Genomic DNA, 26,167 nt, shown 5'->3' with positions numbered 1-26,167 from the left:
GAGCCCCGTTTGGAGTGAGGCTGCAAAGGGCATGCCAGGGGAAGTGTTCTGCTGTGCCAAGACTCGTGCTGCGCACGCTTTGTGGTTGGAGTGAGAAACAGGTTCCTTGGTGTTTTCTGCAAAACGCTTTAGCAGCCCGTTGGTGCTAGTATGGAGTCAGGGGATGGATGAAGCGGAGAGCCCCGTTTGGAGTGAGGCTGCAAAGGGCATGCCAGGGGAAGTGTTCTGCTGTGCCAAGACTCGTGCTGCGCACGCTTTGTGGTTGGAGTGAGAAACAGGTTCCTTGGTGTTTTCTGCGAAACGCTTTAGCAGCCCGTTGGTGCTAGTATGAAGTAAGGGGATGGATGAAGCGGAGAGCCCCGTTTGGAGTGAGGCTGCAAAGGGCATGCCAAGGGAAGTGTTCTGCTGTGCCAAGACTTGTGCTGCGCACGCTTTGTGGTTGAAGTGAGAAACAGGTTCGTTGGTGTTTTCTGCGAAACGCTTTAGCAGCCCGTTGGTGCTAGTATGGAGTCAGGGGATGGATGAAGCGGAGAGCCCCGTTTGGAGTGAGGCTGCAAAGGGCATGCCAGGGGAAGTGTTCTGCTGTGCCAAGATTCATCCTGCGCACGCTTTGTGGTTGGAGTGAGAAACAGCTTTGTTGGTGTTTTCTGCGAAACGCTTTAGCACCCCGTTGGTGCTAGTATGGAGTCAGGGGATGGATGAAGCGGAGAGCCCCGTTTGGAGTGAGGCTGCAAAGGGCATGCCAAGGGAAGTGTTCTGCTGTGCCAAGACTCGTGCTGCGCACACTTTGTGGTTGGAGTGAGAAACAGGTTCCTTGGTGTTTTCTGCGAAACGCTTTAGCAGTCCGTTGGTGCTAGTATGGAGTCAGGGGATGGATGAAGCGGAGAGCCCCGTTTGGAGTGGGGCTGCAAAGGGCATGCCAAAGGAAATGTTCTGCTGTGCCAAGATTTATGCTGAGCGGGTTTGTGGTTGGAGTGAGAAACAGGTTCCTTGGTGTTTTCTGCGAAACGCTTTAGCAGCCCGTTGGTGCTAGTATGGAGTCAGGGGATGGATGAAGCGGAGAGCCCCGTTTGGAGTGAGGCTGCAAAGGGCATGCCAAGGGAAGTGTTCTGCTGTGCCAAGACTTGTGCTGCGCACGCTTTGTGGTTGGAGTGAGAAACAGGTTCCTTGGTGTTTTCTGCGAAACGCTTTAGCAGCCCGTTGGTGCTAGTATGGAGTCAGGGGATGGATGAAGCGGAGAGCCCCGTTTGGAGTGAGGCTGCAAAGGGCATGCCAGGGGAAGTGTTCTGCTATGCCAAGATTCATGCTGCGCACGCTTTGTGGTTGGAGTGAGAAACAGGTTCGTTGGTGTTTTCTGCGAAACGCTTTAGCAGCCCATTGATGCTAGTATGGAGTCAGCGGATGGATGAAGCGGAGAGCCCCGTTTGGAGTGAGGCTGCAAAGCGCATGCCAAGGGAAGTGTTCTGCTGTGCCAAGACTCGTGCTGCGCACACTTTGTGGTTGGAGTGAGAAACAGGTTCCTTGGTGTTTTCTGCGAAACGCTTTAGCAGCCCGTTGGTGCTAGTATGGAGTCAGGGGATGGATGAAGCGGAGAGCCCCGTTTGGAGTGAGGCTGCAAAGGGCATGCCAAGGGAAGTGTTCTGCTGTGCCAAGACTCGTGCTGCGCACGCTTTGTGGTGGGAGTGAGAAACAGGTTCCTTGGTGTTTTCTGCGAAACGCTTTAGCAGCCCGTTGGTGCTAGTATGGAGTCAGGGGATGGATGAAGCGGAGAGCCCCGTTTGGAGTGAGGCTGCAAAGGGCATGCCAAGGGAAGTGTTCTGCTGTGCCAAGACTCGTGCTGCGCACGCTTTGTGGTTGGAGTGAGAAATAGGTTCCTTGGTGTTTTCCGCGAAACGTTTTAGCAGCCCGTTGGTGCTAGTATGGAGATAGGGCATGGACGAAGCGGAGAGTCCCGTTTGGAGTGAGGCTGCAAAGGGCATGCCAAGGGAAGTGTTCTGCTGTGCCAAGACTCGTGCTGCGCACGCTTTGTGGTTGGAGTGAGAAACAGGTTCCTTGGTGTTTTCTGCGAAACGCTTTAGCAGTCCGTTGGTGCTAGTATGGAGTCAGGGGATGGATGAAGCGGAGAGCCCCGTTTGGAGTGAGGCTGCAAAGGGCATGCCAAGGGAAGTGTTCTGCTGTGCCAAGACTCGTGCTGCGCACGCTTTGTGGTTGGAGTGAGAAACAGGTTCCTTGGTGTTTTCTGCAAAACGCTTTAGCAGCCCGTTGGTGCTAGTATGGAGTCAGGGGATGGATGAAGCGGAGAGCCCCGTTTGGAGTGAGGCTGCAAAGGGCATGCCAAGGGAAGTGTTCTGCTGTGCCAAGACTCGTGCTGCGCACACTTTGTGGTTGGAGTGAGAAACAGGTTCCTTGGTGTTTTCTGCGAAACGCTTTAGCAGTCCGTTGGTGCTAGTATGGAGTTAGGGGATGGATGAAGCGGAGAGCCCCGTTTGGAGTGGGGCTGCAAAGGGCATGCCAAAGGAAATGTTCTGCTGTGCCAAGATTTATGCTGAGCGGGTTTGTGGTTGGAGTGAGAAACAGGTTCCTTGGTGTTTTCTGCGAAACGCTTTAGCAGCCCGTTGGTGCTAGTATGGAGTCAGGGGATGGATGAAGCGGAGAGCCCCGTTTGGAGTGAGGCTGCAAAGGGCATGCCAAGGGAAGTGTTCTGCTATGCCAAGATTCATGCTGCGCACGCTTTGTGGTTGGAGTGAGAAACAGGTTCCTTGGTGTTTTCTGCGAAACGCTTTAGCAGCCCGTTGGTGCTAGTATGGAGTCAGGGGATGGATGAAGCGGAGAGCCCCGTTTGGAGTGAGGCTGCAAAGGGCATGCCAGGGGAAGTGTTCTGCTGTGCCAAGATTCATGCTGCGCACGCTTTGTGGTTGGAGTGAGAAACAGGTTCCTTGGTGTTTTCTGCGAAATGCTTTAGCAGCCCGTTGGTGCTAGTATGGAGTCAGGGGATGGATGAAGCGGAGAGCCCCGTTTGGAGTGAGGCTGCAAAGGGCATGCCAAGGGAAGTGTTCTGCTGTGCCAAGACTTGTGCTGCGCACGCTTTGTGGTTGGAGTGAGAAACAGGTTCCTTGGTGTTTTCTGCGAAACGCTTTAGCAGCCCGTTGGTGCTAGTATGGAGTCAGGGGATGGATGAAGCGGAGAGCCCCGTTTGGAGTGAGGCTGCAAAGGGCATGCCAGGGGAAGTGTTCTGCTATGCCAAGATTCATGCTGCGCACGCTTTGTGGTTGGAGTGAGAAACAGGTTCGTTGGTGTTTTCTGCGAAACGCTTTAGCAGCCCATTGATGCTAGTATGGAGTCAGGGGATGGATGAAGCGGAGAGCCCCGTTTGGAGTGAGGCTGCAAAGGGCATGCCAAGGGAAGTGTTCTGCTGTGCCAAGACTCGTGCTGCGCACGCTTTGTGGGTGGAGTGAGAAACAGGTTCCTTGGTGTTTTCTGCGAAACGCTTTAGCAGCCCGTTGGTGCTAGTATGGAGTCAGGGGATGGATGAAGCGGAGAGCCCCGTTTGTAGTGAGGCTGCAAAGGGCATGCCAAGGGAAGTGTTCTGCTGTGCCAAGACTCGTGCTGCGCACGCTTTGTGGTTGGGGTGAGAAACAGGTTCGTTGGTGTTTTCTGCGAAACGCTTTAGCAGCCCATTGATGCTAGTATGGAGTCAGGGGATGGATGAAGCGGAGAGCCCCGTTTGGAGTGAGGCTGCAAAGGGCATGCCAAGGGAAGTGTTCTGCTGTGCCAAGACTCGTGCTGCGCACGCTTTGTGGGTGGAGTGAGAAACAGGTTCCTTGGTGTTTTCTGCGAAACGCTTTAGCAGCCCGTTGGTGCTAGTATGGAGTCAGGGGATGGATGAAGCGGAGAGCCCCGTTTGGAGTGAAGCTGCAAAGGGCATGCCAAGGGAAGTGTTCTGCTGTGCCAAGACTCGTGCTGCGCACGCTTTGTGGTTGGAGTGAGAAACAGGTTCTTTGGTGTTTTCTGCGAAACGCTTTAGCAGCCCGTTGGTGCTAGTATGGAGTCAGCGGATGGATGAAGCGGAGAGCCCCGTTTGGAGTGAGGCTGCAAAGCGCATGCCAAGGGAAGTGTTCTGCTGTGCCAAGACTCGTGCTGCGCACACTTTGTGGTTGGAGTGAGAAACAGGTTCCTTGGTGTTTTCTGCGAAACGCTTTAGCAGCCCGTTGGTGCTAGTATCGAGTTAGGGGATGGATGAAGTGGAGAGCCCCGTTTGGAGTGAGGCTGCAAAGGGCATGCCAAGGGAAGTGTTCTGCTGTGCCAAGACTCGTGCTGCGCACGCTTTGTGGTTGGAGTGAGAAACAGGTTCCTTGGTGTTTTCTGCGAAATGCTTTAGCAGCCCGTTGGTGCTAGTATGGAGTTAGGGGATGGATGAAGCGGAGAGCCCCGTTTGCAGTGAGGCTGCAAAGCGCATGCCAAGGGAAGTGTTCTGCTGTGCCAAGACTCGTGCTGCGCACGCTTTGTGGTTGGAGTGAGAAACAGGTTCCTTGGTGTTTTCTGCGAAACGCTTTAGCAGCCCGTTGGTGCTAGTATGGAGTCAGGGGATGGATGAAGCGGAGAGCCCCGTTTGGAGTGAGGCTGCAAAGGGCATGCCAAGGGAAGTGTTCTGCTGTGCCAAGACTCGTGCTGCGCACGCTTTGTGGTGGGAGTGAGAAACAGGTTCCTTGGTGTTTTCTGCGAAACGCTTTAGCAGCCCGTTGGTGCTAGTATGGAGTCAGGGGATGGATGAAGCGGAGAGCCCCGTTTGGAGTGAGGCTGCAAAGGGCATGCCAAGGGAAGTGTTCTGCTGTGCCAAGACTCGTGCTGCGCACGCTTTGTGGTTGGAGTGAGAAATAGGTTCCTTGGTGTTTTCCGCGAAACGTTTTAGCAGCCCGTTGGTGCTAGTATGGAGATAGGGCATGGACGAAGCGGAGAGTCCCGTTTGGAGTGAGGCTGCAAAGGGCATGCCAAGGGAAGTGTTCTGCTGTGCCAAGACTCGTGCTGCGCACGCTTTGTGGTTGGAGTGAGAAACAGGTTCCTTGGTGTTTTCTGCGAAACGCTTTAGCAGCCCGTTGGTGCTAGTATGGAGTCAGGGGATGGACGAAGCGGAGAGCCCCGTTTGGAGTGAGGCTGCAAAGGGCATGCCAAGGGAAGTGTTCTGCTGTGCCAAGACTCGTGCTGCGCACGCTTTGTGGTTGGAGTGAGAAACAGGTTCCTTGGTGTTTTCTGCAAAACGCTTTAGCAGCCCGTTGGTGCTAGTATGGAGTCAGGGGATGGATGAAGCGGAGAGCCCCGTTTGGAGTGAGGCTGCAAAGGGCATGCCAAGGGAAGTGTTCTGCTGTGCCAAGACTCGTGCTGCGCACACTTTGTGGTTGGAGTGAGAAACAGGTTCCTTGGTGTTTTCTGCGAAACGCTTTAGCAGTCCGTTGGTGCTAGTATGGAGTTAGGGGATGGATGAAGCGGAGAGCCCCGTTTGGAGTGGGGCTGCAAAGGGCATGCCAAAGGAAATGTTCTGCTGTGCCAAGATTTATGCTGAGCGGGTTTGTGGTTGGAGTGAGAAACAGGTTCCTTGGTGTTTTCTGCGAAACGCTTTAGCAGCCCGTTGGTGCTAGTATGGATTCAGGGGATGGATGGAGCGGAGAGCCCCGTTTGGAGTGAGGCTGCAAAGGGCATGCCAAGGGAAGTGTTCTGCTATGCCAAGATTCATGCTGCGCACGCTTTGTGGTTGGAGTGAGAAACAGGTTCCTTGGTGTTTTCTGCGAAACGCTTTAGCAGCCCGTTGGTGCTAGTATGGAGTCAGGGGATGGATGAAGCGGAGAGCCCCGTTTGGAGTGAGGCTGCAAAGGGCATGCCAGGGAAGTGTTCTGCTGTGCCAAGATTCATGCTGCGCACGCTTTGTGGTTGGAGTGAGAAACAGGTTCCTTGGTGTTTTCTGCGAAATGCTTTAGCAGCCCGTTGGTGCTAGTATGGAGTCAGGGGATGGATGAAGCGGAGAGCCCCGTTTGGAGTGAGGCTGCAAAGGGCATGCCAAGGGAAGTGTTCTGCTGTGCCAAGACTTGTGCTGCGCACGCTTTGTGGTTGGAGTGAGAAACAGGTTCCTTGGTGTTTTCTGCGAAACGCTTTAGCAGCCCGTTGGTGCTAGTATGGAGTCAGGGGATGGATGAAGCGGAGAGCCCCGTTTGGAGTGAGGCTGCAAAGGGCATGCCAGGGGAAGTGTTCTGCTATGCCAAGATTCATGCTGCGCACGCTTTGTGGTTGGAGTGAGAAACAGGTTCGTTGGTGTTTTCTGCGAAACGCTTTAGCAGCCCTTTGATGCTAGTATGGAGTCAGGGGATGGATGAAGCGGAGAGCCCCGTTTGGAGTGAGGCTGCAAAGGGCATGCCAAGGGAAGTGTTCTGCTGTGCCAAGACTCGTGCTGCGCACGCTTTGTGGGTGGAGTGAGAAACAGGTTCCTTGGTGTTTTCTGCGAAACGCTTTAGCAGCCCGTTGGTGCTAGTATGGAGTCAGGGGATGGATGAAGCGGAGAGCCCCGTTTGTAGTGAGGCTGCAAAGGGCATGCCAAGGGAAGTGTTCTGCTGTGCCAAGACTCGTGCTGCGCACGCTTTGTGGTTGGAGTGAGAAACAGGTTCGTTGGTGTTTTCTGCGAAACGCTTTAGCAGCCCATTGATGCTAGTATGGAGTCAGGGGATGGATGAAGCGGAGAGCCCCGTTTGGAGTGAGGCTGCAAAGGGCATGCCAAGGGAAGTGTTCTGCTGTGCCAAGACTCGTGCTGCGCACGCTTTGTGGGTGGAGTGAGAAACAGGTTCCTTGGTGTTTTCTGCGAAACGCTTTAGCAGCCCGTTGGTGCTAGTATGGAGTCAGGGGATGGATGAAGCGGAGAGCCCCGTTTGGAGTGAGGCTGCAAAGGGCATGCCAAGGGAAGTGTTCTGCTGTGCCAAGACTCGTGCTGCGCACGCTTTGTGGTTGGAGTGAGAAACAGGTTCCTTGGTGTTTTCTGCGAAACGCTTTAGCAGCCCGTAGGTGCTAGTATGGAGTCAGGGGATGGATGAAGCGGAGAGCCCCGTTTGGAGTGGGACTGCAAAGGGCATGCCAATGGAAGTGTTCTGCTGTGCCAAGATTCATGCTGCGCACGCTTTGTGGGTGGAGTGAGAAACAGGTTCCTTGGTGTTTTCTGCGAAACGCTTTAGCAGCCCGTTGGTGTTAGTATGGAGTTAGGGGATGGATGAAGCGGAGAGCCCCGTTTGGAGTGAGGCTGCAAAGGGCATGCCAGGGGAAGTGTTCTGCTGTGCCAAGATTCATGCTGCGCACGCTTTGTGGTTGGAGTGAGAAACAGGTTCCTTGGTGTTTTCTGCGAAACGCTTTAGCAGCCCGTTGGTGCTAGTATGGAGTCAGGGGATGGATGAAGCGGAGAGCCCCGTTTGGAGTGAGGCTGCAAAGGGCATGCCAGGGGAAGTGTTCTGCTGTGCCAAGACTCGTGCTGCGCACGCTTTGTGGTTGGAGTGAGAAACAGGTTCCTTGGTGTTTTCTGCGAAACGCTTTAGCAGCCCGTTGGTGCTAGTATGGAGTCAGGGGATGGATGAAGCGGAGAGCCCCGTTTGGAGTGAGGCTGCAAAGGGCATGCCAGGGGAAGTGTTCTGCTGTGCCAAGATTCATTCTGCGCACGCTTTGTGCGTGGAGTGAGAAACAGGTTCCTTGGTGTTTTCTGCGAAACGCTTTAGCAGCCCGTTGGTGCTAGTATGGAGTCAGGGGATGGATGAAGCGGAGAGCCCCGTTTGGAGTGAGGCTGCAAAGGGCATGCCAAGGGAAGTGTTCTGCTGTGCCAAGACTCGTGCTGCGCACACTTTGTGGTTGGAGTGAGAAACAGGTTCCTTGGTGTTTTCTGCGAAACGCTTTAGCAGCCCGTTGGTGCTAGTATGGAGTCAGGGGATGGATGAAGCGGAGAGCCCCGTTTGGAGTGAGGCTGCAAAGGGCATGCCAAGGGAAGTGTTCTGCTGTGCCAAGATTCATGCTGCGCACGCTTTGTGGTTGGAGTGAGAAACAGGTTCCTTGGTGTTTTCTGCGAAACGCTTTAGCAGCCCGTTGGTGCTAGTATGGAGTCAGGGGATGGATGAAGCGGAGAGCCCCGTTTGGAGTGAGGCTGCAAAGGGCATGCCAGGGGATGTGTTCTCCTGTGCCAAGATTCATGCTGCGCACGCTTTGTGGGTGGAGTGAGAAACAGGTTCCTTGGTGTTTTCTGCGAAACGCTTTAGCAGCCCGTTGGTGCTAGTATGGAGTCAGGGGATGGATGAAGCGGAGAGCCCCGTTTGGAGTGAGGCTGCAAAGGGCATGCCAGGGGAAGTGTTCTGCTGTGCCAAGACTCGTGCTGCGCACGCTTTGTGGTTGGAGTGAGAAACAGGTTCGTTGGTGTTTTCTGCGAAACGCTTTAGCAGCCCGTTGGTGCTAGTATGGAGTCAGGGGATGGATGAAGCGGAGAGCCCCGTTTGGAGTGAGGCTGCAAAGGGCATGCCAGGGGAAGTGTTCTGCTGTGCCAAGATTCATGCTGCGCACGCTTTGTGGGTGGAGTGAGAAACAGGTTCCTTGGTGTTTTCTGCGAAACGCTTTAGCAGCCCGTTGGTGCTAGTATGGAGTCAGGGGATGGATGAAGTGGAGAGCCCCGTTTGGAGTGAGGCTGCAAAGGGCATGCCAAAGGAAATGTTCTGCTGTGCCAAGATTTATGCTGAGCGGGTTTGTGGTTGGAGTGAGAAACAGGTTCCTTGGTGTTTTCTGCGAAACGCTTTAGCAGCCCGTTGGTGCTAGTATGGAGTCAGGGGATGGATGAAGCGGAGAGCCCCGTTTGGAGTGAGGCTGCAAAGGGCATGCCAAGGGAAGTGTTCTGCTATGCCAAGATTCATGCTGCGCACGCTTTGTGGTTGGAGTGAGAAACAGGTTCCTTGGTGTTTTCTGCGAAACGCTTTAGCAGCCCGTTGGTGCTAGTATGGAGTCAGGGGATGGATGAAGCGGAGAGCCCCGTTTGGAGTGAGGCTGCAAAGGGCATGCCAAGGGAAGTGTTCTGCTGTGCCAAGATTCATGCTGCGCACGCTTTGTGGTTGGAGTGAGAAACAGGTTCCTTGGTGTTTTCTGCGAAACGCTTTAGCAGCCCGTTGGTGCTAGTATGGAGTCAGGGGATGGATGAAGCGGAGAGCCCCGTTTGGAGTGAGGCTGCAAAGGGCATGCCAAGGGAAGTGTTCTGCTGTGCCAAGACTTGTGCTGCGCACGCTTTGTGGTTGGAGTGAGAAACAGGTTCCTTGGTGTTTTCTGCGAAACGCTTTAGCAGCCCGTTGGTGCTAGTATGGAGTCAGGGGATGGATGAAGCGGAGAGCCCCGTTTGGAGTGAGGCTGCAAAGGGCATGCCAGGGGAAGTGTTCTGCTATGCCAAGATTCATGCTGTGCACGCTTTGTGGTTGGAGTGAGAAACAGGTTCCTTGGTGTTTTCTGCGAAACGCTTTAGCAGCCCATTGGTGCTAGTATGGAGTCAGGGGATGGATGAAGCGGAGAGCCCCGTTTGGAGTGAGGCTGCAAAGGGCATGCCAAGGGAAGTGTTCTGCTGTGCCAAGACTCGTGCTGCGCACGCTTTGTGGTTGGAGTGAGAAACAGGTTCCTTGGTGTTTTCTGAGAAACGCTTTAGCAGCCCGTTGGTGCTAGTATGGAGTCAGGGGATGGATGAAGCGGAGAGCCCCGTTTGTAGTGAGGCTGCAAAGGGCATGCCAGGGGAAGTGTTCTGCTGTGCCAAGATTCATGCTGCGCACGCTTTGTGGTTGGAGTGAGAAACAGGTTCCTTGGTGTTTTCTGCGAAACGCTTTAGCACCCCGTTGGTGCTAGTATGGAGTCAGGGGATGGATGAAGCGGAGAGCCCCGTTTGGAGTGAGGCTGCAAAGGGCATGCCAAGGGTAGTGTTCTGCTGTGCCAAGACTCGTGCTGCGCACACTTTGTGGTTGGAGTGAGAAACAGGTTCCTTGGTGTTTTCTGCGAAACGCTTTAGCAGCCCGTTGGTGCTAGTATGGAGTTAGGGGATGGATGAAGCGGAGAGCCCCGTTTGGAGTGGGGCTGCAAAGGGCATGCCAAAGGAAATGTTCTGCTGTGCCAAGATTTATGCTGAGCGGGTTTGTGGTTGGAGTGAGAAACAGGTTCCTTGGTGTTTTCTGCGAAACGCTTTAGCAGCCCGTTGGTGCTAGTATGGAGTCAGGGGATGGATGAAGCGGAGAGCCCCGTTTGGAGTGAGGCTGCAAAGGGCATGCCAAGGGAAGTGTTCTGCTATGCCAAGATTCATGCTGCGCACGCTTTGTGGTTGGAGTGAGAAACAGGTTCCTTGGTGTTTTCTGCGAAACGCTTTAGCAGCCCGTTGGTGCTAGTATGGAGTCAGGGGATGGATGAAGCGGAGAGCCCCGTTTGTAGTGAGGCTGCAAAGGGCATGCCAGGGGAAGTGTTCTGCTGTGCCAAGATTCATGCTGCGCACGCTTTGTGGTTGGAGTGAGAAACAGGTTCCTTGGTGTTTTCTGCGAAACGCTTTAGCACCCCGTTGGTGCTAGTATGGAGTCAGGGGATGGATGAAGCGGAGAGCCCCGTTTGGAGTGAGGCTGCAAAGGGCATGCCAAGGGAAGTGTTCTGCTGTGCCAAGACTCGTGCTGCGCACACTTTGTGGTTGGAGTGAGAAACAGGTTCCTTGGTGTTTTCTGCGAAACGCTTTAGCAGCCCGTTGGTGCTAGTATGGAGTTAGGGGATGGATGAAGCGGAGAGCCCCGTTTGGAGTGGGGCTGCAAAGGGCATGCCAAAGGAAATGTTCTGCTGTGCCAAGATTTATGCTGAGCGGGTTTGTGGTTGGAGTGAGAAACAGGTTCCTTGGTGTTTTCTGCGAAACGCTTTAGCAGCCCGTTGGTGCTAGTATGGAGTCAGGGGATGGATGAAGCGGAGAGCCCCGTTTGGAGTGAGGCTGCAAAGGGCATGCCAAGGGAAGTGTTCTGCTATGCCAAGATTCATGCTGCGCACGCTTTGTGGTTGGAGTGAGAAACAGGTTCCTTGGTGTTTTCTGCGAAACGCTTTAGCAGCCCGTTGGTGCTAGTATGGAGTCAGGGGATGGATGAAGCGGAGAGCCTCGTTTGGAGTGAGGCTGCAAAGGGCATGCCAAGGGAAGTGTTCTCCTGTGCCAAGATTCATGCTGCGCACGCTTTGTGGTTGGAGTGAGAAACAGGTTCCTTGGTGTTTTCTGCGAAACGCTTTAGCAGCCCGTTGGTGCTAGTATGGAGTCAGGGGATGGATGAAGCGGAGAGCCCCGTTTGGAGTGAGGCTGCAAAGGGCATGCCAAGGGAAGTGTTCTGCTGTGCCAAGACTTGTGCTGCGCACGCTTTGTGGTTGGAGTGAGAAACAGGTTCCTTGGTGTTTTCTGCGAAACGCTTTAGCAGCCCGTTGGTGCTAGTATGGAGTCAGGGGATGGATGAAGCGGAGAGCCCCGTTTGGAGTGAGGCTGCAAAGGGCATGCCAGGGGAAGTGTTCTGCTATGCCAAGATTCATGCTGCGCACGCTTTGTGGTTGGAGTGAGAAACAGGTTCGTTGGTGTTTTCTGCGAAACGCTTTAGCAGCCCATTGATGCTAGTATGGAGTCAGGGGATGGATGAAGCGGAGAGCCCCGTTTGGAGTGAGGCTGCAAAGGGCATGCCAAGGGAAGTGTTCTGCTGTGCCAAGACTCGTGCTGCGCACGCTTTGTGGTTGGAGTGAGAAACAGGTTCGTTGGTGTTTTCTGCGAAACGCTTTAGCAGCCCGTTGGTGCTAGTATGGAGTCAGGGGATGGATGAAGCGGAGAGCCCCGTTTGTAGTGAGGCTGCAAAGGGCATGCCAGGGGAAGTGTTCTGCTGTGCCAAGATTCATGCTGCGCACGCTTTGTGGTTGGAGTGAGAAACAGGTTCCTTGGTGTTTTCTGCGAAACGCTTTAAGCAGCCCGTTGGTGCTAGTATGGAGTCAGGGGATGGATGAAGCGGAGAGCCCCGTTTGGAGTGAGGCTGCAAAGGGCATGCCAGGGGAAGTGTTCTGCTGTGCCAAGACTCGTGCTGCGCACGCTTTGTGGTTGGAGTGAGAAACAGGTTCCTTGGTGTTTTCTGCGAAACGCTTTAGCAGCCCGTTGGTGCTAGTATGGAGTCAGGGGATGGATGAAGCGGAGAGCCCGTTTGGAGTGGGGCTGCAAAGGGCATGCCAGGGGAAGTGTTCTGCTGTGCCAAGATTCATGCTGCGCACGCTTTGTGGTTGAGTGAGAAACAGGTTCCTTGGTGTTTCTGCGAAACGCTTTAGCAGCCAGTTGGTACTAGTATGGAGTCAGGGGATGGATGAAGCGGAGAGCCCCGTTTGGAGTGAGGCTGCAAAGGGCATGCCAAGGGAAGTGTTCTGCTGTGCCAAGACTCGTGCTGCGCACGCTTTGTGGTTGGAGTGAGAAACAGGTTCCTTGGTGTTTTCTGCGAAACGCTTTAGCAGCCCATTGGTGCTAGTATGGAGTCAGGGGATGGATGAAGCGGAGAGCCCCGTTTGGAGTGAGGCTGCAAAGGGCATGCCAGGGGAAGTGTTCTGCTGTGCCAAGATTCATGCTGCGCACGCTTTGTGGTTGAAGTGAGAAACAGGTTCGTTGGTGTTTTTTGCGAAACGCTTTAGCAGCCCGTTGGCGCTAGTATGGAGTCAGGGGATGGATGAAGCGGAGAGCCCCGTTTGGAGTGAGGCTGCAAAGGGCATGCCAAGGGAAGTGTTCTGCTGTGCCAAGACTCGTGCTGCGCACGCTTTGTGGTTGGAGTGAGAAACAGGTTCCTTGGTGTTTTCTGCGAAACGCTTTAGCAGCCCGCTGGTGCTAGTATGGAGTCAGGGGATGGATGAAGCGGAGAGCCCCGTTTGGAGTGGGGCTGCAAAGGGCATGCCAAGGGAAGTGTTCTGCTGTGCCAAGACTCGTGCTGCGCACGCTTTGTGGTTGGAGCGAGAAACAGGTTCCTCGGTGTTTTCTGCGAAACGCTTTAGCAGCCCGTTGGTGCTAGTATGGAGTCAGGGGATGGATGAAGCGGAGAGCCCCGTTTGGAGTGAGGCTGCAAAGGGCATGCCAGGGGAAGTGTTCTGCTGTGCCAAGATTCATGCTGCGCACGCTTTGTGGTTGAAGTGAGAAACAGGTTCGTTGGTGTTTTTTGCGAAACGCTTTAGCAGCCCGTTGGTGCTAGTATGGAGTCAGGGGATGGATGAAGCGGAGAGACCCGTTTGGAGTGGGGCTGCAAAGGGCATGCCAGGGGAAGTGTTCTGCTGTGCCAAGATTCATGCTGCGCACGCTTTGTGGTTGGAGTGAGAAACAGGTTCTTTGGTGTTTTCTGCGAAACGCTTTAGCAGCCAGTTGGTACTAGTATGGAGTCAGGGGATGGATGAAGCGGAGAGCCCCATTTGGAGTGAGGCTGCAAAGGGCATGCCAAGGGAAGTGTTCTGCTGTGCCAAGACTCGTGCTGCGCACGCTTTGTGGTTGGAGTGAGAAACAGGTTCCTTGGTGTTTTCTGCAAAACGCTTTAGCAGCCCGTTGGTGCTAGTATGGAGTCAGGGGATGGATGAAGCGGAGAGCCCCGTTTGGAGTGAGGCTGCAAAGGGCATGCCAAGGGAAGTGTTCTGCTGTGCCAAGATTCATGCTGCGCACGCTTTGTGGGTGGAGTGAGAAACAGGTTCCTTGGTGTTTTCTGCGAAACGCTTTAGCAGCCCGTTGGTGCTAGTATGGAGTCAGGGGATGGATGAAGCGGAGAGCCCCGTTTGGAGTGAGGCTGCAAAGGGCATGCCAAGGGAAGTGTTCTGCTGTGCCAAGACTCGTGCTGCGCACGCTTTGTGGTTGGAGTGAGAAACAGGTTCCTTGGTGTTTTCTGCGAAACGCTTTAGCAGCCCATTGGTGCTAGTATGGAGTCAGGGGATGGATGAAGCGGAGAGCCCCGTTTGGAGTGAGGCTGCAAAGGGCATGCCAGGGGAAGTGTTCTGCTGTGCCAAGATTCATGCTGCGCACGCTTTGTGGTTGGAGTGAGAAACAGGTTCCTTGGTGTTTTCTGCGAAACGCTTTAGCAGCCCGTTGGTGCTAGTATGGAGTCAGGGGATGGATGAAGCGGAGAGCCCCGTTTGGAGTGAGGCTGCAAAGGGCATGCCAGGGGAAGTGTTCTGCTGTGCCAAGACTCGTGCTGCGCACGCTTTGTGGTTGGAGTGAGAAACAGGTTCCTTGGTGTTTTCTGCGAAACGCTTTAGCAGCCCGTTGGTGCTAGTATGGAGTCAGGGGATGGATGAAGCGGAGAGCCCCGTTTGGAGTGGGGCTGCAAAGGGCATGCCAGGGGAAGTGTTCTGCTGTGCCAAGATTCATGCTGCGCACGCTTTGTGGTTGGAGTGAGAAACAGGTTCCTTGGTGTTTTCTGCGAAACGCTTTAGCAGCCAGTTGGTACTAGTATGGAGTCAGGGGATGGATGAAGCGGAGAGCCCCATTTGGAGTGAGGCTGCAAAGGGCATGCCAAGGGAAGTGTTCTGCTGTGCCAAGACTCGTGCTGCGCATGCTTTGTGGTTGGAGTGAGAAACAGGTTCCTTGGTGTTTTCTGCGAAACGCTTTAGCAGCCCGTTGGTGCTAGTATGGAGTCAGGGGATGGATGAAGCGGAGAGCCCCGTTTGGAGTGAGGCTGCAAAGGGCATGCCAAGGGAAGTGTTCTGCTGTGCCAAGACTCGTGCTGCGCACGCTTTGTGGTTGGAGTGAGAAACAGGTTCCTTGGTGTTTTCTGCGAAACGCTTTAGCAGCCCATTGGTGCTAGTATGGAGTCAGGGGATGGATGAAGCGGAGAGCCCCGTTTGGAGTGAGGCTGCAAAGGGCATGCCAGGGGAAGTGTTCTGCTGTGCCAAGATTCATGCTGCGCACGCTTTGTGGTTGGAGTGAGAAACAGGTTCGTTGGTGTTTTTTGCGAAACGCTTTAGCAGCCCGTTGGTGCTAGTATGGAGTCAGGGGATGGATGAAGCGGAGAGCCCCGTTTGGAGTGAGGCTGCAAAGGGCATGCCAAGGGAAGTGTTCTGCTGTGCCAAGACTCGTGCTGCGCACGCTTTGTGGTTGGAGTGAGAAACAGGTTCCTTGGTGTTTTCTGCGAAACGCTTTAGCAGCCCGCTGGTGCTAGTATGGAGTCAGGGGATGGATGAAGCGGAGAGCCCCGTTTGTAGTGAGGCTGCAAAGGGCATGCCAAGGGAAGTGTTCTGCTGTGCCAAGACTCGTGCTGCGCACGCTTTGTGGTTGGAGCGAGAAACAGGTTCTTTGGTGTTTTCCGCGAAACGCTTTAGCAGCCCGTTGGTGCTAGTATGGAGTCAGGGGATGGATGAAGCGGAGAGCCCCGTTTGGAGTGAGGCTGCAAAGGGCATGCCAAGGGAAGTGTTCTGCTGTGCCAAGACTCGTGCTGCGCACGCTTTGTGGTTGGAGTGAGAAACAGGTTCCTCGGTGTTTTCTGCGAAACGCTTTAGCAGCCCGTTGGTGCTAGTATGGAGTCAGGGGATGGATGAAGCGGAGAGCCCCGTTTGTAGTGAGGCTGCAAAGGGCATGCCAGGGGAAGTGTTCTGCTGTGCCAAGACTCGTGCTGCGCACGCTTTGTGGTTGGAGTGAGAAACAGGTTCGTTGGTGTTTTCTGCGAAACGCTTTAGCAGCCCGTTGGTGCTAGTATGGAGTCAGGGGATGGATGAAGCGGAGAGACCCGTTTGGAGTGGGGCTGCAAAGGGCATGCCAGGGGAAGTGTTCTGCTGTGCCAAGATTCATGCTGTGCACGCTTTGTGGTTGGAGTGAGAAACAGGTTCTTTGGTGTTTTCTGCGAAACGCTTTAGCAGCCAGTTGGTACTAGTATGGAGTCAGGGGATGGATGAAGCGGAGAGCCCCATTTGGAGTGAGGCTGCAAAGGGCATGCCAAGGGAAGTGTTCTGCTGTGCCAAGACTCGTGCTGCGCACGCTTTGTGGTTGGAGTGAGAAACAGGTTCGTTGGTGTTTTCTGCGAAACGCTTTAGTAGCCCGTTGGTGCTAGTATGGAGTCAGGGGATGGATGAAGCGGAGAGCCCCATTTGGAGTGAGGCTGCAAAGGGCATGCCATGGGAAGTGTTCTGCTGTGCCAAGATTCATGCTGCGCACGCTGTGTGGTTGGAGTGAGAAACAGGTTCCTTGGTGTTTTCTGCGAAACGCTTTAGCAGCCCGTTGGTGCTAGTATGCAGTTAGGGGATGGATGAAGCGGAGAGCCCCGTTTGGAGTGGGGCTGCAAAGGGCCATGCCAATGGAAGTGTTCTGCTGTGCCAAGACTCGTGCTGCGCACGCTTTGTGGTTGGAGTGAGAAACAGGTTCGTTGGTGTTTTCTGCGAAACGCTTTAGCAGCCCGTTGGTGCTAGTATGGAGTCAGGGGATGGATGAAGCGGAGAGCCCCGTTTGGAGTGAGGCTGCAAAGGGCATGCCAGGGGAAGTGTTCTGCTGTGCCAAGATTCATGCTGCGCGCGCTTTGTCGGTGGAGTGAGAAACAGGTTCCTTGGTGTTTTCTGCGAAACGCTTTAGCAGCCCGTTGGTGCTAGTATGGAGTCAGGGGATGGATGAAGCGGAGAGCCCCGTTTGGAGTGAGGCTGCAAAGGGCATGCCAAGGGAAGTGTTCTGCTGTGCCAAGACTCGTGCTGCGCACGCTTTGTGGTTGGAGTGAGAAACAGGTTCCTTGGTGTTTTCTGCGAAACGCTTTAGCAGCCCATTGGTGCTAGTATGGAGTCAGGGGATGGATGAAGCGGAGAGCCCCGTTTGGAGTGAGGCTGCAAAGGGCATGCCAGGGGAAGTGTTCTGCTGTGCCAAGATTCATGCTGCGCACGCTTTGTGGTTGGAGTGAGAAACAGGTTCGTTGGTGTTTTCTGCGAAACGCTTTAGCAGCCCGTTGGTGCTAGTATGGAGTCAGGGGATGGATGAAGCGGAGAGCCCCGTTTGGAGTGAGGCTGCAAAGGGCATGCCAAGGGAAGTGTTCTGCTGTGCCAAGATTCATGCTGCGCACGCTGTGTGGTTGGAGTGAGAAACAGGTTCCTTGGTGTTTTCTGCGAAACGCTTTAGCAGCCCGTTGGTGCTAGTATGGAGTCAGGGGATGGATGAAGCGGAGAGCCCCGTTTGGAGTGAGGCTGCAAAGGGCATGCCAGGGGAAGTGTTCTGCTGTGCCACGATTCATGCTGCGCACGCTTTGTGGGTGGAGTGAGAAACAGGTTCCTTGGTGTTTTCTGCGAAATGCTTTAGCAGCCCGTTGGTGCTAGTATGGAGTCAGGGGATGGATGAAGCGGAGAGCCTCGTTTGGAGTGAGGCTGCAAAGGGCATGCCAAGGGAAGTGTTCTGCTGTGCCAAGACTCGTGCTGCGCACGCTTTGTGGTTGGAGTGAGAAACAGGTTCGTTGGTGTTTTCTGCGAAACGCTTTAGTAGCCCGTTGGTGCTAGTATGGAGTCAGGGGATGGATGAAGCGGAGAGCCCCATTTGGAGTGAGGCTGCAAAGGGCATGCCATGGGAAGTGTTCTGCTGTGCCAAGATTCATGCTGCGCACGCTGTGTGGTTGGAGTGAGAAACAGGTTCCTTGGTGTTTTCTGCGAAACGCTTTAGCAGCCCGTTGGTGCTAGTATGCAGTTAGGGGATGGATGAAGCGGAGAGCCCCGTTTGGAGTGGGGCTGCAAAGGGCCATGCCAATGGAAGTGTTCTGCTGTGCCAAGACTCGTGCTGCGCACGCTTTGTGGTTGGAGTGAGAAACAGGTTCGTTGGTGTTTTCTGCGAAACGCTTTAGCAGCCCGTTGGTGCTAGTATGGAGTCAGGGGATGGATGAAGCGGAGAGCCCCGTTTGGAGTGAGGCTGCAAAGGGCATGCCAGGGGAAGTGTTCTGCTGTGCCAAGATTCATGCTGCGCGCGCTTTGTCGGTGGAGTGAGAAACAGGTTCCTTGGTGTTTTCTGCGAAACGCTTTAGCAGCCCGTTGGTGCTAGTATGGAGTCAGGGGATGGATGAAGCGGAGAGCCCCGTTTGGAGTGAGGCTGCAAAGGGCATGCCAAGGGAAGTGTTCTGCTGTGCCAAGACTCGTGCTGCGCACGCTTTGTGGTTGAAGTGAGAAACAGGTTCCTTGGTGTTTTCTGCAAAACGCTTTAGCAGCCCGTTGGTGCTAGTATGGAGTCAGGGGATGGATGAAGCGGAGAGCCCCGTTTGGAGTGAGGCTGCAAAGGGCATGCCAGGGGAAGTGTTCTGCTGTGCCAATATTCATGCTGCGCACGCTTTGTGGTTGAAGTGAGAAACAGGTTCGTTGGTGTTTTCTGCGAAACGCTTTAGCAGCCCATTGGTGATAGTATGGAGTCAGGGGATGGATGAAGCGGAGAGCCCCGTTTGGAGTGGGGCTGCAAAGGGCATGCCAGGGGAAGTGTTCTGCTGTGCCAAGATTTATGCTGCGCACGCTTTGTGGTTGGAGTGAGAAACAGGTTCGTTGGTGTTTTCTGAGAAACGCTTTAGCAGCCCGCTGGTGCTAGTATGGAGTCAGGGGATGGATGAAGCGGAGAGCCCCGTTTGTAGTGAGGCTGCAAAGGGCATGCCAGGGGAAGTGTTCTTCTGTGCCAAGACTCGTGCTGCGCACGCTTTGTGGTTGGAGTGAGAAACAGGTTCGTTGGTGTTTTCTGCGAAACGCTTTAGCAGCCTGTTGGTGCTAGTATGGAGTCAGGGGATGGATGAAGCGGAGAGCCCCGTTTGGAGTGAGGCTGCAAAGGGCATGCCAAGGGAAGTGTTCTGCTGTGCCAAGACTCGTGCTGCGCACGCTTTGTGGTTGGAGTGAGAAACAGGTTCGTTGGTGTTTTCTGCGAAACGCTTTAGCAGCCCGTTGGTGCTAGTATGGAGTCAGGGGATGGATGAAGCGGAGAGCCCCGTTTGGAGTGAGGCTGCAAAGGGCATGCCAAGGGAAGTGTTCTGCTGTGCCAAGACTCGTGCTGCGCACGCTTTGTGGTTGGAGTGAGAAACAGGTTCCTTGGTGTTTTCTGCGAAACGCTTTAGCAGCCCGTTGGTGCTAGTATGGAGTCAGGGGATGGATGAAGCGGAGAGCCCCATTTGGAGTGAGGCTGCAAAGGGCATGCCAAGGGAAGTGTTCTGCTGTGCCAAGACTCGTGCTGCGCACGCTTTGTGGTTGGAGTGAGAAACAGGTTCCTTGGTGTTTTCTGCGAACCGCTTTAGCAGCCCGTTGGTGCTAGTATGGAGTCAGGGGATGGATGAAGCGGAGAGCCCCGTTTAGAGTGAGGCTGCAAAGGGCATGCCAGGGGAAGTGTTCTGCTGTGCCAAGATTCATGCTGCGCGCGCTTTGTTGGTGGAGTGAGAAACAGGTTCTTTGGTGTTTTCTGCGAAACGCTTTAGCAGCCCGTTGGTGCTAGTATGGAGTCAGGGGATGGATGAAGCGGAGAGCCCCGTTTGGAGTGAGGCTGCAAAGGGCATGCCAAGGGAAGTGTTCTGCTGTGCCAAGACTCGTGCTGCGCACGCTTTGTGGTTGAAGTGAGAAACAGGTTCCTTGGTGTTTTCTGCGAAACGCTTTAGCAGCCCGTTCGTGCTAGTATGGAGTCAGGGGATGGATGAAGTGGAGAGCCCCGTTTGGAGTGAGGCTGCAAAGGGCATGCCAAGGGAAGTGTTCTGCTGTGCCAAGACTCGTGCTGCGCACGCTTTGTGGTTGGAGTGAGAAACAGGTTCCTTGGTGTTTTCTGCGAAACGCTTTAGCAGCCCGTTGGTGATAGTATGGAGTCAGGGGATGGATGAAGCGGAGAGCCCCGTTTGGAGTGAGGCTGCAAAGGGCATGCCAAGGGAAGTGTTCTGCTGTGCCAAGACTCGTGCTGCGCACGCTTTGTGGTTGGAGTGAGAAACAGGTTCCTTGGTGTTTTCTGCGAAACGCTTTAGCAGCCCGTTGGTGCTAGTATAGAGTTAGGCGATGGATGAAGCGGAGAGCCCCGTTTGGAGTGGGGCTGCAAAGGGCATGCCAGGGGAAGTGTTCTGCTGTGCCAAGATTTATGCTGCGCACGCTTTGTGGTTGGAGTGAGAAACAGGTTCGTTGGTGTTTTCTGCGAAACGCTTTAGCAGCCCGCTGGTGCTAGTATGGAGTCAGGGGATGGATGAAGCGGAGAGCCCCGTTTGTAGTGAGGCTGCAAAGGGCATGCCAGGGGAAGTGTTCTTCTGTGCCAAGACTCGTGCTGCGCACGCTTTGTGGTTGGAGTGAGAAACAGGTTCCTTGGTGTTTTCTGCGAAACGCTTTAGCAGCCCGTTGGTGCTAGTATGGAGTCAGGGGATGGATGAAGCGGAGAGCCCCGTTTGGAGTGAGGCTGCAAAGGGCATGCCAAGGGAAGTGTTCTGCTGTGCCAAGACTCGTGCTGCGCACGCTTTGTGGTTGGAGTGAGAAACAGGTTCGTTGGTGTTTTCTGCGAAACGCTTTAGCAGCCCGTTGGTGCTAGTATGGAGTCAGGGGATGGATGAAGCAGAGAGCCCCGTTTGGAGTGAGGCTGCAAAGGGCATGCCAAGGGAAGTGTTCTGCTGTGCCAAGACTCGTGCTGCGCACGCTTTGTGGTTGGAGTGAGAAACAGGTTCCTTGGTGTTTTCTGCGAAACGCTTTAGCAGCCCGTTGGTGCTAGTATGGAGTCAGGGGATGGATGAAGCGGAGAGCCCCGTTTGGAGTGAGGCTGCAAAGGGCATGCCAGGGGAAGTGTTCTGCTGTGCCACGATTCATGCTGCGCACGCTTTGTCGGTGGAGTGAGAAACAGGTTCGTTGGTGTTTTCTGCGAAATGCTTTAGCAGCCCGTTGGTGCTAGTATGGAGTCAGGGGATGGATGAAGCGGAGAGCCTCGTTTGGAGTGAGGCTGCAAAGGGCATGCCAAGGGAAGTGTTCTGCTGTGCCAAGACTCGTGCTGCGCACGCTTTGTGGTTGGAGTGAGAAACAGGTTCGTTGGTGTTTTCTGCGAAACGCTTTAGTAGCCCGTTGGTGCTAGTATGGAGTCAGGGGATGGATGAAGCGGAGAGCCCCATTTGGAGTGAGGCTGCAAAGGGCATGCCATGGGAAGTGTTCTGCTGTGCCAAGATTCATGCTGCGCACGCTGTGTGGTTGGAGTGAGAAACAGGTTCCTTGGTGTTTTCTGCGAAACGCTTTAGCAGCCCGTTGGTGCTAGTATGCAGTTAGGGGATGGATGAAGCGGAGAGCCCCGTTTGGAGTGGGGCTGCAAAGGGCCATGCCAATGGAAGTGTTCTGCTGTGCCAAGACTCGTGCTGCGCACGCTTTGTGGTTGGAGTGAGAAACAGGTTCGTTGGTGTTTTCTGCGAAACGCTTTAGCAGCCCGTTGGTGCTAGTATGGAGTCAGGGGATGGATGAAGCGGAGAGCCCCGTTTGGAGTGAGGCTGCAAAGGGCATGCCAGGGGAAGTGTTCTGCTGTGCCAAGATTCATGCTGCGCGCGCTTTGTCGGTGGAGTGAGAAACAGGTTCCTTGGTGTTTTCTGCGAAACGCTTTAGCAGCCCGTTGGTGCTAGTATGGAGTCAGGGGATGGATGAAGCGGAGAGCCCCGTTTGGAGTGAGGCTGCAAAGGGCATGCCAAGGGAAGTGTTCTGCTGTGCCAAGACTCGTGCTGCGCACGCTTTGTGGTTGAAGTGAGAAACAGGTTCCTTGGTGTTTTCTGCGAAACGCTTTAGCAGCCCGTTGGTGCTAGTATGGAGTCAGGGGATGGATGAAGCGGAGAGCCCCGTTTGGAGTGAGGCTGCAAAGGGCATGCCAGGGGAAGTGTTCTGCTGTGCCAAGATTCATGCTGCGCACGCTTTGTGGTTGAAGTGAGAAACAGGTTCGTTGGTGTTTTCTGCGAAACGCTTTAGCAGCCCATTGGTGATAGTATGGAGTCAGGGGATGGATGAAGCGGAGACCCCCGTTTGGAGTGGGGCTGCAAAGGGCATGCCAGGGGAAGTGTTCTGCTGTGCCAAGATTTATGCTGCGCACGCTTTGTGGTTGGAGTGAGAAACAGGTTCGTTGGTGTTTTCTGCGAAACGCTTTAGCAGCCCGCTGGTGCTAGTATGGAGTCAGGGGATGGATGAAGCGGAGAGCCCCGTTTGTAGTGAGGCTGCAAAGGGCATGCCAGGGGAAGTGTTCTTCTGTGCCAAGACTCGTGCTGCGCACGCTTTGTGGTTGGAGTGAGAAACAGGTTCGTTGGTGTTTTCTGCGAAACGCTTTAGCAGCCCGTTGGTGCTAGTATGGAGTCAGGGGATGGATGAAGCGGAGAGCCCCGTTTGGAGTGAGGCTGCAAAGGGCATGCCAAGGGAAGTGTTCTGCTGTGCCAAGACTCGTGCTGCGCACGCTTTGTGGTTGGAGTGAGAAACAGGTTCGTTGGTGTTTTCTGCGAAACGCTTTAGCAGCCCGTTGGTGCTAGTATGGAGTCAGGGGATGGATGAAGCGGAGAGCCCCGTTTGGAGTGAGGCTGCAAAGGGCATGCCAAGGGAAGTGTTCTGCTGTGCCACGACTCGTGCTGCGCACGCTTTGTGGTTGGAGTGAGAAACAGGTTCCTTGGTGTTTTCTGCGAAACGCTTTAGCAGCCCGTTGGTGCTAGTATGGAGTCAGGGGATGGATGAAGCGGAGAGCCCCATTTGGAGTGAGGCTGCAAAGGGCATGCCAAGGGAAGTGTTCTGCTGTGCCAAGACTCGTGCTGCGCACGCTTTGTGGTTGGAGTGAGAAACAGGTTCCTTGGTGTTTTCTGCGAACCGCTTTAGCAGCCCGTTGGTGCTAGTATGGAGTCAGGGGATGGATGAAGCGGAGAGCCCCGTTTAGAGTGAGGCTGCAAAGGGCATGCCAGGGGAAGTGTTCTGCTGTGCCAAGATTCATGCTGCGCGCGCTTTGTTGGTGGAGTGAGAAACAGGTTCGTTGGTGTTTTCTGCGAAACGCTTTAGCAGCCCGTTGGTGCTAGTATGGAGTCAGGGGATGGATGAAGCGGAGAGCCCCGTTTGGAGTGAGGCTGCAAAGGGCATGCCAAGGGAAGTGTTCTGCTGTGCCAAGACTCGTGCTGCGCACGCTTTGTGGTTGAAGTGAGAAACAGGTTCCTTGGTGTTTTCTGCGAAACGCTTTAGCAGCCCGTTCGTGCTAGTATGGAGTCAGGGGATGGATGAAGCGGAGAGCCCCGTTTGGAGTGAGGCTGCAAAGGGCATGCCAAGGGAAGTGTTCTGCTGTGCCAAGACTCGTGCTGCGCACGCTTTGTGGTTGGAGTGAGAAACAGGTTCCTTGGTGTTTTCTGCGAAACGCTTTAGCAGCCCATTGGTGATAGTATGGAGTCAGGGGATGGATGAAGCGGAGAGCCCCGTTTGGAGTGAGGCTGCAAAGGGCATGCCAAGGGAAGTGTTCTGCTGTGCCAAGACTCGTGCTGCGCACGCTTTGTGGTTGGAGTGAGAAACAGGTTCCTTGGTGTTTTCTGCGAAACGCTTTAGCAGCCCGTTGGTGCTAGTATGGAGTCAGGGGATGGATGAAGCGGAGAGCCCCGTTTGGAGTGAGGCTGCAAAGGGCATGCCAAGGGAAGTGTTCTGCTGTGCCAAGACTCGTGCTGCGCACGCTTTGTGGTTGGAGTGAGAAACAGGTTCCTTGGTGTTTTCTGCGAAACGCTTTAGCAGCCCATTGGTGATAGTATGGAGTCAGGGGATGGATGAAGCGGAGAGCCCCGTTTGGAGTGAGGCTGCAAAGGGCATGCCAAGGGAAGTGTTCTGCTGTGCCAAGACTCGTGCTGCGCACGCTTTGTGGTTGGAGTGAGAAACAGGTTCCTTGGTGTTTTCTGCGAAACGCTTTAGCAGCCCGTTGGTGCTAGTATAGAGTTAGGCGATGGATGAAGCGGAGAGCCCCGTTTGGAGTGGGGCTGCAAAGGGCATGCCAGGGGAAGTGTTCTGCTGTGCCAAGATTTATGCTGCGCACGCTTTGTGGTTGGAGTGAGAAACAGGTTCGTTGGTGTTTTCTGCGAAACGCTTTAGCAGCCCGCTGGTGCTAGTATGGAGTCAGGGGATGGATGAAGCGGAGAGCCCCGTTTGGAGTGAGGCTGCAAAGGGCATGCCAAGGGAAGTGTTCTGCTGTGCCAAGACTCGTGCTGCGCACGCTTTGTGGTTGGAGTGAGAAACAGGTTCGTTGGTGTTTTCTGCGAAACGCTTTAGCAGCCCGTTGGTGCTAGTATGGAGTCAGGGGATGGATGAAGCGGAGAGCCCCGTTTGGAGTGAGGCTGCAAAGGGCATGCCAAGGGAAGTGTTCTGCTGTGCCAAGACTCGTGCTGCGCACGCTTTGTGGTTGGAGTGAGAAACAGGTTCGTTGGTGTTTTCTGCGAAACGCTTTAGCAGCCCGTTGGTGCTAGTATGGAGTCAGGGGATGGATGAAGCAGAGAGCCCCGTTTGGAGTGAGGCTGCAAAGGGCATGCCAAGGGAAGTGTTCTGCTGTGCCAAGACTCGTGCTGCGCACGCTTTGTGGTTGGAGTGAGAAACAGGTTCGTTGGTGTTTTCTGCGAAACGCTTTAGCAGCCTGTTGGTGCTAGTATGGAGTCAGGGGATGGATGAAGCGGAGAGCCCCGTTTGGAGTGGGGCTGCAAAGGGCATGCCAGGGGAAGTGTTCTGCTGTGCCAAGATTCATGCTGCGCACGCTTTGTGGTTGGAGTGAGAAACAGGTTCTTTGGTGTTTTCTGCGAAACGCTTTAGCAGCCAGTTGGTACTAGTATGGAGTCAGGGGATGGATGAAGCGGAGAGCCCCATTTGGAGTGAGGCTGCAAAGGGCATGCCAAGGGAAGTGTTCTGCTGTGCCAAGACTCGTGCTGCGCACGCTTTGTGGTTGGAGTGAGAAACAGGTTCCTTGGTGTTTTCTGCGAAACGCTTTAGTAGCCCGTTGGTGCTAGTATGGAGTCAGGGGATGGATGAAGCGGAGAGCCCCGTTTGGAGTGAGGCTGCAAAGGGCATGCCAAGGGAAGTGTTCTGCTGTGCCAAGACTCGTGCTGCGCACGCTTTGTGGTTGGAGTGAGAAACAGGTTCGTTGGTGTTTTCTGCGAACCGCTTTAGCAGCCCGTTGGTGCTAGTATGGAGTCAGGGGATGGATGAAGCGGAGAGCCCCGTTTGGAGTGAGGCTGCAAAGGGCATGCCAATGGAAGTGTTCTGCTGTGCCAAGACTCGTGCTGCGCACGCTTTGTGGTTGGAGTGAGAAACAGGTTCCTTGGTGTTTTCTGCGAAACGCTTTAGCAACCCGTTGGTGCTAGTATGGAGTCAGGGGATGGATGAAGCGGAGAGCCCCGTTTAGAGTGAGGCTGCAAAGGGCATGCCAGGGGAAGTGTTCTGCTGTGCCAAGATTCATGCTGCGCACGCTTTGTGGTTGGAGTGAGAAACAGGTTCCTTGGTGTTTTCTGCGAAACGCTTTAGCAGCCCGTTGGTGCTAGTATGGAGTCAGGGGATGGATGAAGCGGAGAGCCCCATTTGGAGTGAGGCTGCAAAGGGCATGCCAAGGGAAGTGTTCTGCTGTGCCAAGACTCGTGCTGCGCACGCTTTGTGGTTGGAGTGAGAAACAGGTTCCTTGGTGTTTTCTGCGAAACGCTTTAGCAATCCCTTGGTGCTAGTATGGAGTCAGGGGATGCATGAAGCGGAGAGCCCCGTTTGGAGTGAGGCTGCAAAGGGCATGCCAAGGGAAGTGTTCTGCTGTGCCAAGACTCGTGCTGCGCACGCTTTGTGGTTGGAGTGAGAAACAGGTTCTTTGGTGTTTTCTGCGAAACGCTTTAGCAGCCCGTTGGTGCTAGTATGGAGTCAGGGGATGGATGAAGCGGAGAGCCCCGTTTGGAGTGAGGCTGCAAAGGGCATGCCAGGGGAAGTGTTCTGCTGTGCCAAGATTCATGCTGCGCACGCTTTGTGGTTGGAGTGAGAAACAGGTTCCTTGGTGTTTTCTGCGAAACGCTTTAGCAGCCCGTTGGTGCTAGTATGGAGTCAGGGGATGGATGAAGCGGAGAGCCCCGTTTGGAGTGAGGCTGCAAAGGGCATGCCAGGGGAAGTGTTCTGCTGTGCCAAGATTCATGCTGCGCACGCTTTGTGGTTGGAGTGAGAAACAGGTTCGTTGGTGTTTTCTGCGAAACGCTTTAGCAGCCCGTTGGTGCTAGTATGG

The sequence above is a fragment of the Tinamus guttatus genome, unplaced genomic scaffold (genome assembly GCF_059628265.1).
Source record: "Tinamus guttatus ecotype Peru unplaced genomic scaffold, ASM5962826v1 Tinamus_guttatus_pri_ptg000191l, whole genome shotgun sequence".
NCBI classification, from domain to species: domain Eukaryota; kingdom Metazoa; phylum Chordata; class Aves; order Tinamiformes; family Tinamidae; genus Tinamus; species Tinamus guttatus.
Note: the sequence above shows the minus strand (reverse complement) of the source record.